General features: G+C 37.3%; 1 protein-coding gene across 1 annotated transcript in view; it reads right to left on the reverse strand.

The window, feature by feature from the left end:
• NPEPPS (aminopeptidase puromycin sensitive) overlaps window positions 1-14601 on the reverse strand; it is an 81495-nt gene that overhangs the window by 54937 nt on the left and 11957 nt on the right. The window lies entirely within an intron of this gene.

Raw genomic sequence — 14601 nt, forward strand, 5'->3', positions numbered from 1 at the left:
TGCAAAAGCAAGTCTTAAATTCCAAAGGACTGAAATCATATACAGGTATACTCATCGGTTTTCTTTACAAATTGAAGATTTGTGGCAACCCTGTGTTGAACAAATCTATTGGCACCATTTTTCCCCAAAGGCATTTGCTCACTTCATGTTTCTGTGTCACATTGTGATAATTCCCAAAATATTTCCAATTTTTTCATTATCATTATATTTGTTACAGTGATCTCTGATGCTACTATGGTAATTGTTTTGGGGTACCATTAACTGTGCCCATATAAGACCACAAACTTAATAAATGTTGTGTATGTTCTGAATGCAGATGTGATGGAAATAGCAAAAGAATCAGAAGTGGATCCTGAAGATATGACTGAACCACTATAATCTCATGATGAAATGTGAACAGTTGAGGAGTTGCTTCTTATGGGTAAGCAAAGAAAGTGGTTTCTTGAGATGGAATCTACTCTTGGTGAAGATACTTTGAAGACTGTTGAAATAACAACAAAGATTAGAATATTACATAAACTTCACTGATAAAGCAACAACAGGATTTAATAGGACTGACTCCAATTTTGAAAGAAGCTCTACTGCAGGTAAAATGCTATCAAACAGTATCACAAGCTACAAAGAAAGCATCCATGAATGGAAGAGTCAACCGATGCAGCAAACTTCATCGTTCTCTTATTTTAAGAAAATACAACAGCTGGAACGCCTGGGTGGCTCAGTCAGTTAAGGGTCCAACTCTTGATTTTGGCTCATGTCATGATTTCAGGGTTGTGAGATTAGGCCCCACATCACGCTTTGTGCTCTGTGTGGAGTCTGCTTGAGATTCTCTCTCCCCCTGCCCCTCCCCCTGCTCGCATTCTCACTCTCTCTCTCTAAATAAAATAAAATCTTTAAACTAGAAAAGCTCCAAGTAAATCTAAATATTCCCTAGATCAGAAATCAGAAAATATTTTGAACTGAATGATAAAGATATATCAAAAAATGTGGAAGCAGATCAGTGGTTGACTGGAAATGGGAGAGAACAGGAAGGATGGATCCCAAAGGGCCACAAGGAGACACTGTGGGGGTGATGGATATGTTCATTATCTTGGTTGTATTCATAGGTCAAAAAGTATCAAATCATACATTTTAATATATGCAGTTTATTACATGTTAAATATTATATAAACCCTTATAAAGCTATATAAAAGAAAACAGAAAAAAAGAAGAGGAGGCAGAGGAGCTGAAGCAGCAGCAGTCACAGCTGCTGCCTGGAGACTTTTTCCCCAAAACAAACCAGAAAGAGTGTGGGGTGAGCTAAAAGTGGTTTATTTTTTAGAGGAAAATTTACAGCTTTAAATGAATATACTAGGGGCACCTGGGTGGCTCAGTCGGTTAAGCGTCTGCCTTCGGCTCCGGTCATGATCTCAGGGTCCTGGGATTGAGCCCCGCATCGGGCTCCCTGCTCAGCGGGAAATCTGCTTCTCCCTCTGACTTGGTCCTCTCCCTGCTTGTGCCATCTCTCTTGTCCTCTCTCAAATAATAAAAAAAATTTTTTTAATTAAAAAAAGAATATACGGGGCGCCTGGGTGGCACAGCAGTTAAGCGTCTGCCTTCGGCTCAGGGCGTGATCCCGGCGTTTTGGTATCGAGCCCCACGTCAGGCTCCTCCGCCATGAGCCTGCTTCTTCCTCTCCCACTCCCCCTGCTTGTGTTCCCTCTCTCGCTGGCTGTCTCTATCTCTGTCAAATAAATAAATAAAATCTGAAAAAAAAAAAAAAGCATTTTAAAAAAGAATATACTATAAAAGCAATTAATAAGCCAAGTATTCATCTCAAAAAGTTTAAAAATAACTGCAAAACAAACTCAAAGAAAGTAGAAGGCACTAATATTAAGAGAAGAAGTTAAGGAAATAGAAAATAAACATTCAATTGAGAACTTAAGATCAAAAGTTGGTTCTTTGAAAAGACCGATAAAATTGATAAAGATTTGGGGATTGAGGGGGAAAAAAGAGAAGGCACAAGTAAATAAAATACAGTTGATCCTGAACAACACAGGTTTGAACCGTACAGGTTGATTCCTACACGGATTTTTTTTTAATATATAAATACAGTACAGTATTGTAAATGTATTTGCTCTTTCTTATGGTTTTCTTTTTTAATTTATTTTTAACTTAACTTTTATTTTAATTCCAGTATAGTTAACACACAGCATTCTATTAGTTTTAGATATACAATATAATGATTCAGCAATTCCATACATTTCTCAGTGCTCATCCAGGTAAGTGTACTCTTAATCCCCTTCACCTATTTCATCCACTCCCCTACCCACCTCCCCTCTGGTAACCATCTGTTTGTTCTCTAGAGTTAAGAGTCTGTTTCTTGGTTGTTTTTTTTCCCCCTTTTTCTGTTTGTTTCTTTAGTTCTACGTAAGAGTAAAATCATATGGCATTTGTCTTTCTCTGACTGACTTTGCTTAGCATTATACTCTTTAGCTCCATGTGTGTTGCAAATGGCAACAATTCATTCTTTTTTTTTTTTAAGGCTGAGTAATTTTCCACTGTAGATAAATACCACATCTTCTTTAACCACTCATCTATCAATGGACACTTTCGCTGCTTCCACAATTTGGCTATTGTAAATAATGCTGCAATAAACATAGGGGTGCATATATCCTTCTGAATTAGTGTTTTCATATTCTTTAGGTAAATACCCAGTAGTGGAATTACTGGATCATATGATAATTCTATTTTTAATTTTTAAAAAAGATTATTTATTTTGGAGAGAGCACACAAGCAGAGGGAAGGGCAGAGGGGGAAGGAGAGGAAGAGAATCTCAAGCAGGCTTCCTGGTGAGTGCTCATGAGCTGAGCCAAAATCAAGAGCCCGATGCTTAACCAACCGAGCCACCCAGGTGCCCCTCTATTTTTAATTTTTTTTAAAAATTTGTTTCTATTTTTAATTTTTTGCGGAACTTCCGTACTGTTTTTCACAGTGGCTACACCACACTGCATTCCCATCTTATGGTTTTCTTAATAAATTTCCTTTTCTCTAGATTTCTTTATTGTAGGAGTATAGTATGTAATACATATAACATACAGAGTATGTGTTAATCAACTCTTTATGTCATCGGTAAGGCTTCCAGTCAACAGTATGCTACTAGTAGCTAAGTTTTGGGGGAGTCGAGTTATATGCAGACTTTCAACTGCACAGGGGGTCAGTGCCCCTAACCCCTGCATTGTTCAAGGGTCAACTATATATAAATGTAATAAGTTCATAAAGTTATTACTTATGTAACAAATATATAGAAGTAAAAATAAATAAGTAAAATGATATTTTGTTATAAGAGATGTGGTAGCTAAGATCCTTTGTAGTGCTAATACGTCAAAACTATTTACAGCAGAGTTTTCCCAGTGTTCTCTGGCAGCTCCAAATATGAATTGCAGGTCTACCAAGATGCTGATTTCCTTGGCCCTTGGGTAAGCCAGATAGCACTTGAACAATGAGATACTTCTGTCACCTTCCTCATGTGAGCCTCTTCTTTCCAGTGTACCAAGAAAACATAATCATTTTCTATGAGTGTCTTGGGAAGAAAGTTAAGAAGCACTGATGTGGAGAACAACTCCACCAGTTTTGCATTTAAGAACAGCACATATATTATCAAAAGCCAAAAGATAATAAACAGGTGGTGGCAAGGATGTGGAGAAAAGAGAACTCTTGTATAAAGCTGGTAGGAATGTAATTGGTACAGCCATATGGAAAACAGTTATGAAGGATCTTCAAAAAATTAAAAATAGAGCTATCTTATGATCCAGAATCCCATTTCTAGATATATACACAAAGGACATGAAATGAGTAACTCCGATGTTCATTACAGCATTATTCAAAATAGCCAAGATATGGAAACAACCATAAATATCTGCTGCTAGATGAGTGGATAGGAAAATGGGGGGAGGGTTTGCAAGCATGTGTATATACACAATGGAATACTATTCAGCCTTAAAAAAGGAAATTCTGCCATTTGTGACAACACAGATGAACCTGGAAGACATTATGCTAAGTGAAATAGGCCAGACACAGAAAGACAAGTACTATACAATTATCACTTGTATGTGGAACCTAAAATAATCAAAGTAAATAACCACTCATAGAATGGTGGCTGCCAAGAGCTAGGAGGATGGGGAAATGGGGAGACATTAGTAGAAGTGTATGAAGTTTCAGTTATGCAAGATCTTTTGGAGATCTGATATATAGCAATGTGACTATAGTTAACAATACTGTATTGTATATTTGAAATTTGCTAAGAAGGTAAATCTTAAGTGTTCTCACCACAAAAAAAAAAAAACAAAAAACAAACAACTGAAAAAGAAATGAAGAAAATTAACTATGTGAGGTGATAGATATGTTAATTAGCTTGTTATGATTATTTCACAATGTATATGCATACTAAAACATCAAATTGTTTATCTTAAATATATATAATTTTTATTTGTTAATTATACCTCACTAAAACTGGGAGAAGAAACCTGGCATAATACAGTATTATAATACATTATGGAATCCCTTCTTCTTTTCCATTTAATCTAAAAATAACACGATTTACAATTTTTATGCTCTTCATTTTCTTAATTTAAAACACTGCACAGAATCTTTACAATTAGTAAATACCTTGATGTATTCCTCAAAGGGAATAAAATACAAATTAAAGTTAATGACAAAATAATCCCAAATATAATGTAATTTTGTTTGTTACCCATAAAAGTCAATAGGATAAGCGTATGAAGAAATTCAGGCCTAACAAATATGACAGACTTACTCCATCTCTTTAGATATTACTTTATTTTACCAAATGAGTATTTATTGAACACCTACTCTACATCAGATACCATCAAAGACCACAGGAGAAAAAGAATGAATCATGGCTCTTGGTTCTTAAGGAACTTAGATTCTAGTAAGAAGTGTAGATACAAACAAGTAATTATAACATGGTGTGGTTAAATTAATAACAAGCAATAGACTATGGTGATCAGCACATGGGCCCTAGAAGTCAAACTACCTGGATCTGCATCAGTTACCAGTCTTACAACCTATAGTAAGTTACACAACCTCTCTGTACCTAAGGTTGCTGTCTATACGAATATGTAATGCACTTAAGTTCCTGGCAGGGCATTCTTCATTATTTTTATCATTACTGCTAAACATTATCATTATTATGAAAAAATCATACACAGGATTGGGCCTCTAACCTGGTTAAGTTAGGGAACCTAACTTAGGAAGACCAATGTATCTTCTATAATCAAATGATAAGTCATCTAAATGTGTGAAAACAGTCACTAAAGCAATCCATACCACCTTAAAGCTGTTTAATGTTTAAAAACTTACTAAATACAGGGGTGCCTGGGTGGCTCAGTCGGTTAAGCATCAGACTTTCGATTTTAGCTTAGTTCATGATCTCAGGGTCCTGGGACTTAGCCCCAAGTCGGGCTCCATGCTCAGTGAGAAGTCCTCTCTAGGATTCTCTCTCTACCTCTGCCCCCCCCACTCTCTCATTCTCTCTCAAGGAAATAAATCTTTTAAAAAATTTACTAAATACAAATAAGATAAATTTTAAACCATTATATACTCATATACTTTATATTTGTACATAACCTTATGGAAACGTGACTATTCCTTATCAGAATCTTTTGTTATCATTCAAATCCAACTAAAGTGAAAGTGAAAGAATACAAGTATGTACAATTATAAACTTCATGTTTTTTTTACCTCTGACTTGTGCTAAAAAGGAATAAAAGGGTTGGGGCGCCTGGGTGGCACAGCGGTTAAGCGTCTGCCTTCGGCTCAGGGCGTGATCCCGGCGTTATGGGATAGAGCCCCACATCAGGCTCCTCTGCTATGAGCCTGCTTCTTCCTCTCCCACTCCCCCTGCTTGTGTTCCCTCTCTCGCTGGCTGTCTCTCTCTCTGTCAAATAAATAAATAAAATCTTAAAAAAAGAAAAAAAGGAATAAAAGCGTTGACTAACAGTATCATTTGTTCCTTCTAAGGCAAGGATATGTTCAATCTGATGTCAGTTTGAACTAATTGTATTTACAAATTACTTATTTTAAAATACATACATTTTGCATAGAAAGCAGCACAGTTTCATAGATAAACTTAGAAATCCCACTAATATCAGGAATTAGAAATTTAAGATTTTAATCTTATAAACTGCATCAAAAGTAAGAGTACTGTTAAATTTTTAACACATATCAAATTATCTGTTATAGATATGATTCTCAAATACCCTTCCTAAAAAGTTGCGTCATTTTATATGCCAAAATAAGAGTATGAGACTCTGCTTTCCATAAACCTTTTATTAATAGGGTTGAATATCTTTTCACATACTTATTGGCCTTTTGCTTTTTTTGTAACAACTGTATATTTGCAATATTTTTAACCAATTTTATGTTGCTTTTGAACATACATTTTATATACTGTAGATATACAATAAAATGTTCAAATAAAAACAATGTATTTTTCATTTCTTAGAATAGAAAGATTGATAATAACATTCAGTGTAATGGTAGTAAAGATTGATAACAACACTCAGTACAAATGGCTATATAAGGATGTAAATAGTCTTATACTTTTTTTTTTTTTTTTTGAGAAGGAGAGAGAGCACACAGCACATGTGGGGGAAGGGGCAGAAGGAGAGGGAGAGAATCTTAAGCAGGCTTCACGGCCAGGGCAGAGCCCAACACAGGGCTCGATCTGGTGACCCTGATCATGACCTGAGCCAAAATCAAGAGCTGAATGCTTAACAGACTGAGCCACCCAGGTTTCCCATGAACAGTCTCATACTCTTGATGGGCATGTAATATGATGCAACTTTTTAGGAAGGATATTTGATAATAATATCTACAACAGATAATTTAATATGTTAAAAATTTAAAACAGTTCTCTTATTTTTGATGCAATTTATTTGGTGCACAAAAGATGTCCTTTGCACGACTGTTCACAACAGTCAAAAAAGGGAAGGATAATGTGCATTAAAAAATGGCTTTAGGGGAGTGCCTGGCTAGCTCAGTGAAGAGCATGCAACTCTTGGTCTCAGGGTTATGAGTATGAGCCCCAAGTTGGGGGTAGAGATTACTAAAAAAATAAACACACGTAAATGTTTGAAAGAAAGGAAGAACGGAGGGAGGGAGGGCTTTAGGTGTGCCTGGCTAGTTCAGTCAGGACAGCATGTGACTCCTGATCTTGGAGTCATGAGTTCAAGACCCACCCTGGGCACAGAGCCTACTTAAGAAAAAAAGAAAAGAGGGGCGCCTGGGTGGCACAGCGGTTAAGCGTCTGCCTTCGGCTCAGGGTTTGATCCCGGTGTTATGGGATCGAGTCCCACATCAGACTCCTCCACTATGAGCCTGCTTCTTCGTCTCCCACTCCCCCTGCTTGTGTTCCCTCTCTCGCCTGGCTCTCTCTATCTCTGTCAAATAAATAAAATCTTTAAAAAAAAAGAAAAGAAAAGAAGAAAAGAAAAGAAAGAAAAGAAAAGAAAAGAAAAGAAAGAAAAGAAGAAAAGAAAAGAAAAGAAAAGAAAAGAAAAGAAAAGAAAAGAAAAGAAAAGAAATGGCTTCATAAAATGACAAATTTGTACTAGGTCTTTATGAGACATATCTGTATATACTGTCTAAAAAGTGAATACCACATTAGGTTAAAGAAGCAAGTTGCAAAACACAGTATATCACAATCTCACTTCTGCAATTAAATGGAAAAATTTGCATGTATGAAAGAATTCATATCAGATTATTGACAGAGGCTACTTCTGGGACTGGAGGGGTAGATGGTACAATGACGGCAGGGAAAAAGAGCACTTCTTATCATATTCTATATTGTTTTGATTTTATGACAACAAACATGTATTTCTTTTGTAATTTAAAAAAATAGGCAAAACAATATATTAAACACCATGTAATACCTGGGATCATGCCCTGAGCCAAATGCAGATGCTTAACAGACTGAGCCACCCAGGCACCCCATGTTTCACATTTTTAAATGACGCATCTAGACTTCTGCTTCTGGCTATGACAGCTTAGGCAGTATCAGAACAATTATAAAAACTATAAAAAAATTTTAAGTGTTTGAATGGGAATCACAAAAAGATCAGCTCTGTATTCATGGGTTCTTTATTCCCTTGCTGCATTTTCTGACTTCTAAGCAGAACACAGAGGCCAATGAAGAAAGAAGAGTCATAAAGCTTGTGGTAGTCTTACGGGGCTGAAGACAGAAAAACTAGAATTCGGGACTACCAAAGCTGCCAGGATTCAAATGGCCAACATCCCAGAAAAATGGAATAAAGATAAAGTCCAAGATTCTCCATTCAATTTTCCTTCTACACATTTGCTGACTCCTATATTTCAGCAGTTTTATGATGGGAGGGAATTAAATACCGGGTTTCAGGGCCCAGAAGGGAAGGGAAAACTTTAGTAAACACCCTTGACCAGACTACAAACCACGAATAAAGACAACTTGGAAAAAACAAACAGATTCAACTGGGTCAAGATGATCTCACTTAGTGAAAGAATGAAAACTTTCTCCTTCAGATCAGGAATAAAACAGGAGGACTGTTTTTTGCCACTTCTAATCACACAGTACTAGAGGTTCTAGTCAGAGTAATTAGGCAAGAAAGAGAAATAAAAAGCATTCAGATTGGAAAGGAAGAAGTAAATTATCTATGTTCACAGACAAAATGATCTTATGTGTAGTAAAACCTCAAGGTTCTAAAAAAAAACTGTTAGAATAAATGAATTCAGCAAAGTTGTAGGACACAGAATCAACATGCAGAAATTAGTTGCATTTCTATACACTACAAATGAACAATTTCAAAAGGAAATTAACAAAACCATTCCATTTGCAATAATATCAAAAATAATATAACATACCCAGGAACAAATTTAATCAAGGAAGTGAAAGACCTGAATGCTGAAAACTAAAAAATGTTGCTGAAAGAAGTTAAAGAAGATAGAAACAAATGGAAAGACATCCCTTGTTTATGGATTATAAGTCAATATTAAGATGTGCATAATATCCATGGGGCGCTTGGCTGTCTTAGTTGGTAGAACATGCAACTCGATCTCAGGGTTGTGGGTTTGAGCCCCATGTTGGGTGTAGAGATTATTTAAAACTTTTTTTAAAACTTGGGGCTCCTGGGTGACTCAGTCAGTTGAGCATCCAACTCCTGGTTTCAGCTCAGGTCATGATCTCATGGGTTGTGAGACTGAGCCCCGAATCAGGATCCATGCCCAGCAAGGAGTCTGCTTAAGATTTTCTCCCTTTGCTCCTTGCCCCCCACTCATGCCCCCCCCCAATAAATTTAAAATATCTTTTAAAAAGTTTAAAAACTTGAAAAAATTGTTCATAATATCCAAAGTAATCTAAAGATTCGGTACAATCCCTCTCAAAAGCCCAACAATGTTTTTTGCAGAAATTGAAAAGTCCACTAAAAGTTCATATAGAATCTCAAAAGTCCCTTTAGAGCCAAACCAATCTTGAAAAAAGAACAAAGTTGGAAGTTTCACATTTCCTGATTACAAAGATACAATAACCAAAAAAAGTGTGGTACTGGCATAAAGCAAGAGATACAGATGAATGGAATAAAATGGAGAACCCGGAAATAAACTCTTGCATATATGGTCAAATGATTTTCAACAAGGGTGCCAATAAGATCATTGAATAGGGAATGGGCAATCTTTAAAAAAGAGACAGTGCTGGGAAAACTGGATATCCACATGCAAAAGAATAAAGCTGAACTTGTTGAATTACTATATTGTACACCTGAAACTAATATAACACTGTAAGGTTCCCCTCCCCCACTTTTTTTTTTTTTAATCTCTCTACCCAACATGGGGCTCGAACTCACAACCCTGAGATCAAGAGTCGCATGCTCTTTGGACTGAGCCAGCCAGGCATCCCTATAACACTGTATGTTAACTATCCTGGAATTAAACTTAAAAACTTAATTTAAAAAATGAACTCAAAATGGATCAAAGACCTAATTATGAGAACTAACACTACAAAACTCTTAGAAGAAAATACAAAAGTTTTATGAAATTGGATGTGGCAATGATTCCTTGGATATTACATCAAAAGCACAGGCAACAAAAGAAAAAAATGGACAAACTGAACTTCATCAAAATTAAAAACTGGTACATTAAGACACAATCAACAGGCAACCTACAGAATCAAAAGGCAACCGACAGAAGAAGAAAATATCTGCATAATATATCTGATAAGGGGTTAATATCCAGAATATATATTAAGAACTACTACACTCAACAATAAAAAAGTAAAAAACCCAATTAAAATATGGGCAATGGGGGGCGCCTGGGTGGCACAGCGGTTAAGCGTCTGCCTTCGGCTCAGGGCGTGATCCCGGCGTTATGGGATCGAGTCCCACATCAGGCTCCTCTGCTGTGAGCCTGCTTCTTCCTCTCCCACTCCCTCTGTTTGTGTTCCCTCTCTCGCTGGCTGTCTCTATCTCTGTCAAATAAATAAATAAAATCTTTAAAAAAAAAAAATATGGGCAATGGGGCACCTGGGTGGCTCAGTCGGTTAAGTGTCTGACTTTTTTTTTTTTTTTAAAGATTTTATTTATTTATTTGACAGAGATAGAAACAGCCAGCGAGAGAGGGAACACAAGCAGGGGGAGAGGGAGAGGAAGAAGCAGGCTCACAGCGGAGGAGCCTGATGTGGGGCTCGATCCCATAACGCCGGGATCACGCCCTGAGCCGAAGGCAGACGCTTAACCGCTGAGCCACCCAGGCGCCCCAAGTGTCTGACTCTTGATTTCGGCCAGGTCATGATTTCAGGGTCCTGGGATCAAGTCCCACGCTGAGCTCCGTGCTCAAGAGGGAGTCTGTTTCTCTCCCTCTCTCTCTCCCCCCCTGCCCCCTTCTCTCTCTAAAATAAATAAATAAATCTTCTGAAAAAATGGACAAAGGACTTAGACATTTCTCCTAAGATATACAAATGGCCAAAAAGCCCATGAAAAAAAATCACTAATCATTAGAGAAATACAAATCAAAACCACAATGAGATATCACTTCATACCAGTTAGGATGATTATTATCAAAAAAAGAAAATAACAAGTTATAGCAAAGATGTGGAGAAACCGGAACCCTTCTGTACAATCAGTGAGAACGTAAAATGGTGCAGCTGCCACAGAAAACGTTATGGTGATTCTTCAGAAAATTAAAAATAAAATTACCATATCATCCAGCCATTCCATTTTGGATATATATCCAAACGAACTGAAATAGTCTCAAGGAGATATTTGTATACCCACGTTGATAGCAGCATTATTCCCAAGAGTTAGAAGGTGGAGGGGCGCCTGGGTGGCACAGTGGTTAAGCATCTGCCTTCGGCTCAGGGTTTGATCCCAGTGTTATGGGATCGAGTCCCACATCAGGCTCCTCCACTATGAGCCTGCTTCTTCCTCTCCCACTCCCCCTGCTTGTGTTCCCTCTCTCGCTGGCTGTCTCTATCTCTGTCGAATAAATAAATAAAATCTTTAAAAAAAAAGAAGGTGGAAGCAACCGGAAGTGCCTGGGTGGTGCAGCCGGTTAAGTGGCCAAATCTCGGTTTCGGTTCAGCTGCGATCTCAGGGTCATGAGATTGAGCCCCGTGTGGGGCTCTGTGCTCAGCAGAGTCTGCTTGAGATTCTCTCCCTCTCCCTCTGCCCCTCCCCACCCGTGCTCTCTCTCTCTCTAAAATAAATAAATAAATCTTTAAAAGAAAAAAGGTGGAAGCAACCCAAGCGTTCACTGACATATAAATGGATAAACAAAATGCAGTCTATTACATATAATGGAATATTATCCAGCCTTAAAAGAGAAAGAAATTCTGAAACATGTTATGACATGGATGATCTTGAACTTATGCTAAATGAAACAAGTAAAATATAAAATGGCAAATACTGTAGGATTCCACTTAAGTGAGATACCCAGAATAGTCAAATTCATAGAAACAAAAAGTAGAATGGCAGTTACCAGGGGCAGAGGGATGGGAAGAATTAGTTATTTTTAATGGGTACAGAGTTTTGGTTTTGTGAAATAAAAAGAGTTCTGAAGATGATGGTGGTGATGGTTGCTCAATAATGTGGATGTGTACCAATGAACCATACAATTATAAATGGTTAAGATGGTGAATTATACGTTATGTACATTTTACCACAATTTAAAAAAAAAATTGACCTGGCTGTATTCTGTCTGTTCTCTCCCCCTAAAAAAGCAGAAAATTAATTCTTCTCTAGAATGAGCTAAAGTAGAAACTCCTACAATCTGACAGAAATAAAGAAAGATCTAAGTAAGTGGAAAAATATATATTCTTCATGAATGAGAGGGTTCAATATTGCTCTCCCCAATGGATTCAGTGCAATACCTATAACAATACCCATAGCTTTTACAGTAAGACTTGACAAAAATTCATATGAAAAATTAAATTAAAATTGAATTAAAATTCATATGAAAATTTTCATATGAAAATTAAAGGCACCTAGAATAGCCAAAATCATTTTTAAAAAGAACAAAGATAGAGGGCCTATATTACCTAATTTCAATACTTAAAATGGAACAGAACAGAGAGTACAGAAATTCAATAGGGAAAGAGTAATCTTTTTAAAACATGCGCTAGAAAAAGTGAACAGCTGTATACCAGTAAATAAAGTATTAAGAAACAGAACCTCTATCTTTATATCTCATACCATATACCAAATTTAACTCAAAATGGATCAAAGGCCTAACTGCAAAAATTTAAATTATAAAACTTCTAGAAGAAAACACAGAAAATAACCATAATGTTCTTAAATTTTGTAACATCTTAAACAGGTCACAAAAAAATATGATTAGGGACACCTGGGTGGCTCAGTAGGTTAAGTGTCTGCCTTTGGCTCAGGTCATGATCCCAGACTCCTGGGACCCAGTCCCTTATCCAGCTCCTTGCTCAGCAGGGAGCCTGCTTCTCCCTCTGCCTGTCATTCCCCCTGCTTGTACTCTTTTCCTCTCTCTCTCTCTGACAAATAAATAAAATCTTCAACACTGTAACGAAAATGAAAAGGCAGGGACACCTGGGTGGCTCAGTCATTTAAGCATCTGCCTTTGGCTCGGGTCATGATCACAGGGTCCTGGGATTGAGTCCCTCATTGGGCTCCTTGCTCAGTGGGGAGTCTGCTTCTCCCTCTGCCTGCTCTGCCTGCCGCTCTCCCTACTTGTGCTCACTCTCTCTCTGTCTCTGACAAATAAATGAATAAAATCTTTAAATAAAAAAACAAAAAATTTTAAAAAAAAGGCCACAAAACTGGGAAAGCATATTTGCAAAACATTTGTCCAACAAAGGAATCTGGAATATATACAGAACTCTTAAAATTCAATAAGAACATAAACAAACCCCCCAGACAAATGGCAAAGGTCTGAATAGATAGTTCACCAAGGAAGATATAAGGATGGTAAATAAGGCATGAACAGATGTTTGACATCATTAGCTATTAGGGAAATGTAAATTAAAACCATAACAAGATACTACTACATAATCACTTGAATAGTTAAAATTAAAAAGTGTTAGCATTTAAAAATAACAAGGATATGGAGCAACTGGAACACAGTTAATGAGAATATAAAATGATACAACCACTTTGGAAAACTGGCAGTTTCTTTAAAAATTCTCCATTTACCATATGATGCAGCCATTGTATTCCCAGGATCTACCCAAAGAAATGAAAGCATACACCCACAAAAAGGCATAGATTGCTTGTGTATTTTTAAAACACAACCTTTTATATTGGAAATAAAAAAAAAATCACCAGAAGAATTTCTGGTCTTGCATATAATAAGCTCAGAAGTGGCTACTTCAACCTACCAACAAGTAAAAAGCTAAACAAACTGGAAAATCAACAACTCTTCTTAGATCTGTCAGAGAGGTGAGGTCACGGGATAAACCACTGCCAAAAGGATTCATGACTGGCAGACACAAAGAATCACAACTTACTTGGGCAAAAAACCATAGGTTTTTGCTTCCTACCTTGGTGTAGGTAGACCTGTGCTGTAACTGGTGAAGTCCAGGAGGAGCAGTGTGGACAAGTTGGAGAGTTAAAAAATTCCAGGAGAACCTCGTCAGAAGGGGGACCCCCCCCCCACACACAAACTCTTTTGAGTTTTACCTCTGGGAGTTACCAGGTCTTAACTATGAATATCAGAGAAAAATCCCCTCATGCTTCTGGCAGGAGGAGAGGAAAAGGAGCTATTCTGAAATATGCTAGGGCATTCTGTTCTTTTTTTTTTTTTTTAAGATTTTATTTATTTATTCGACAGAGATAGAGACAGCCAGAGAGAGAGGGAACACAAGCAGGGGGAGTGGGAGAGGAAGAAGCAGGCTCATAGCTGAAGAGCCTGATGTGGGGCTCGATCCCATAATGTCGGAATCACGCCCTGAGCCGAAGGCAGACGCTTAACCGATGTGCCACCCAGGCGCCCCTAGGGCATTCTGTTCTTAATAAAATCTGCCTTCAAGAGAAACTATTTTACCAGAGCTTAACCTGCTGGTTTTTATCAGAGCCTAACCTACTTGGGGTAAGGGAAAGAACAAACTCCAGCCCC

This window comes from Ailuropoda melanoleuca, chromosome 13 (assembly GCF_002007445.2).
Source record: "Ailuropoda melanoleuca isolate Jingjing chromosome 13, ASM200744v2, whole genome shotgun sequence".
In the NCBI taxonomy this organism is placed as follows: Eukaryota; Metazoa; Chordata; class Mammalia; order Carnivora; family Ursidae; genus Ailuropoda; species Ailuropoda melanoleuca.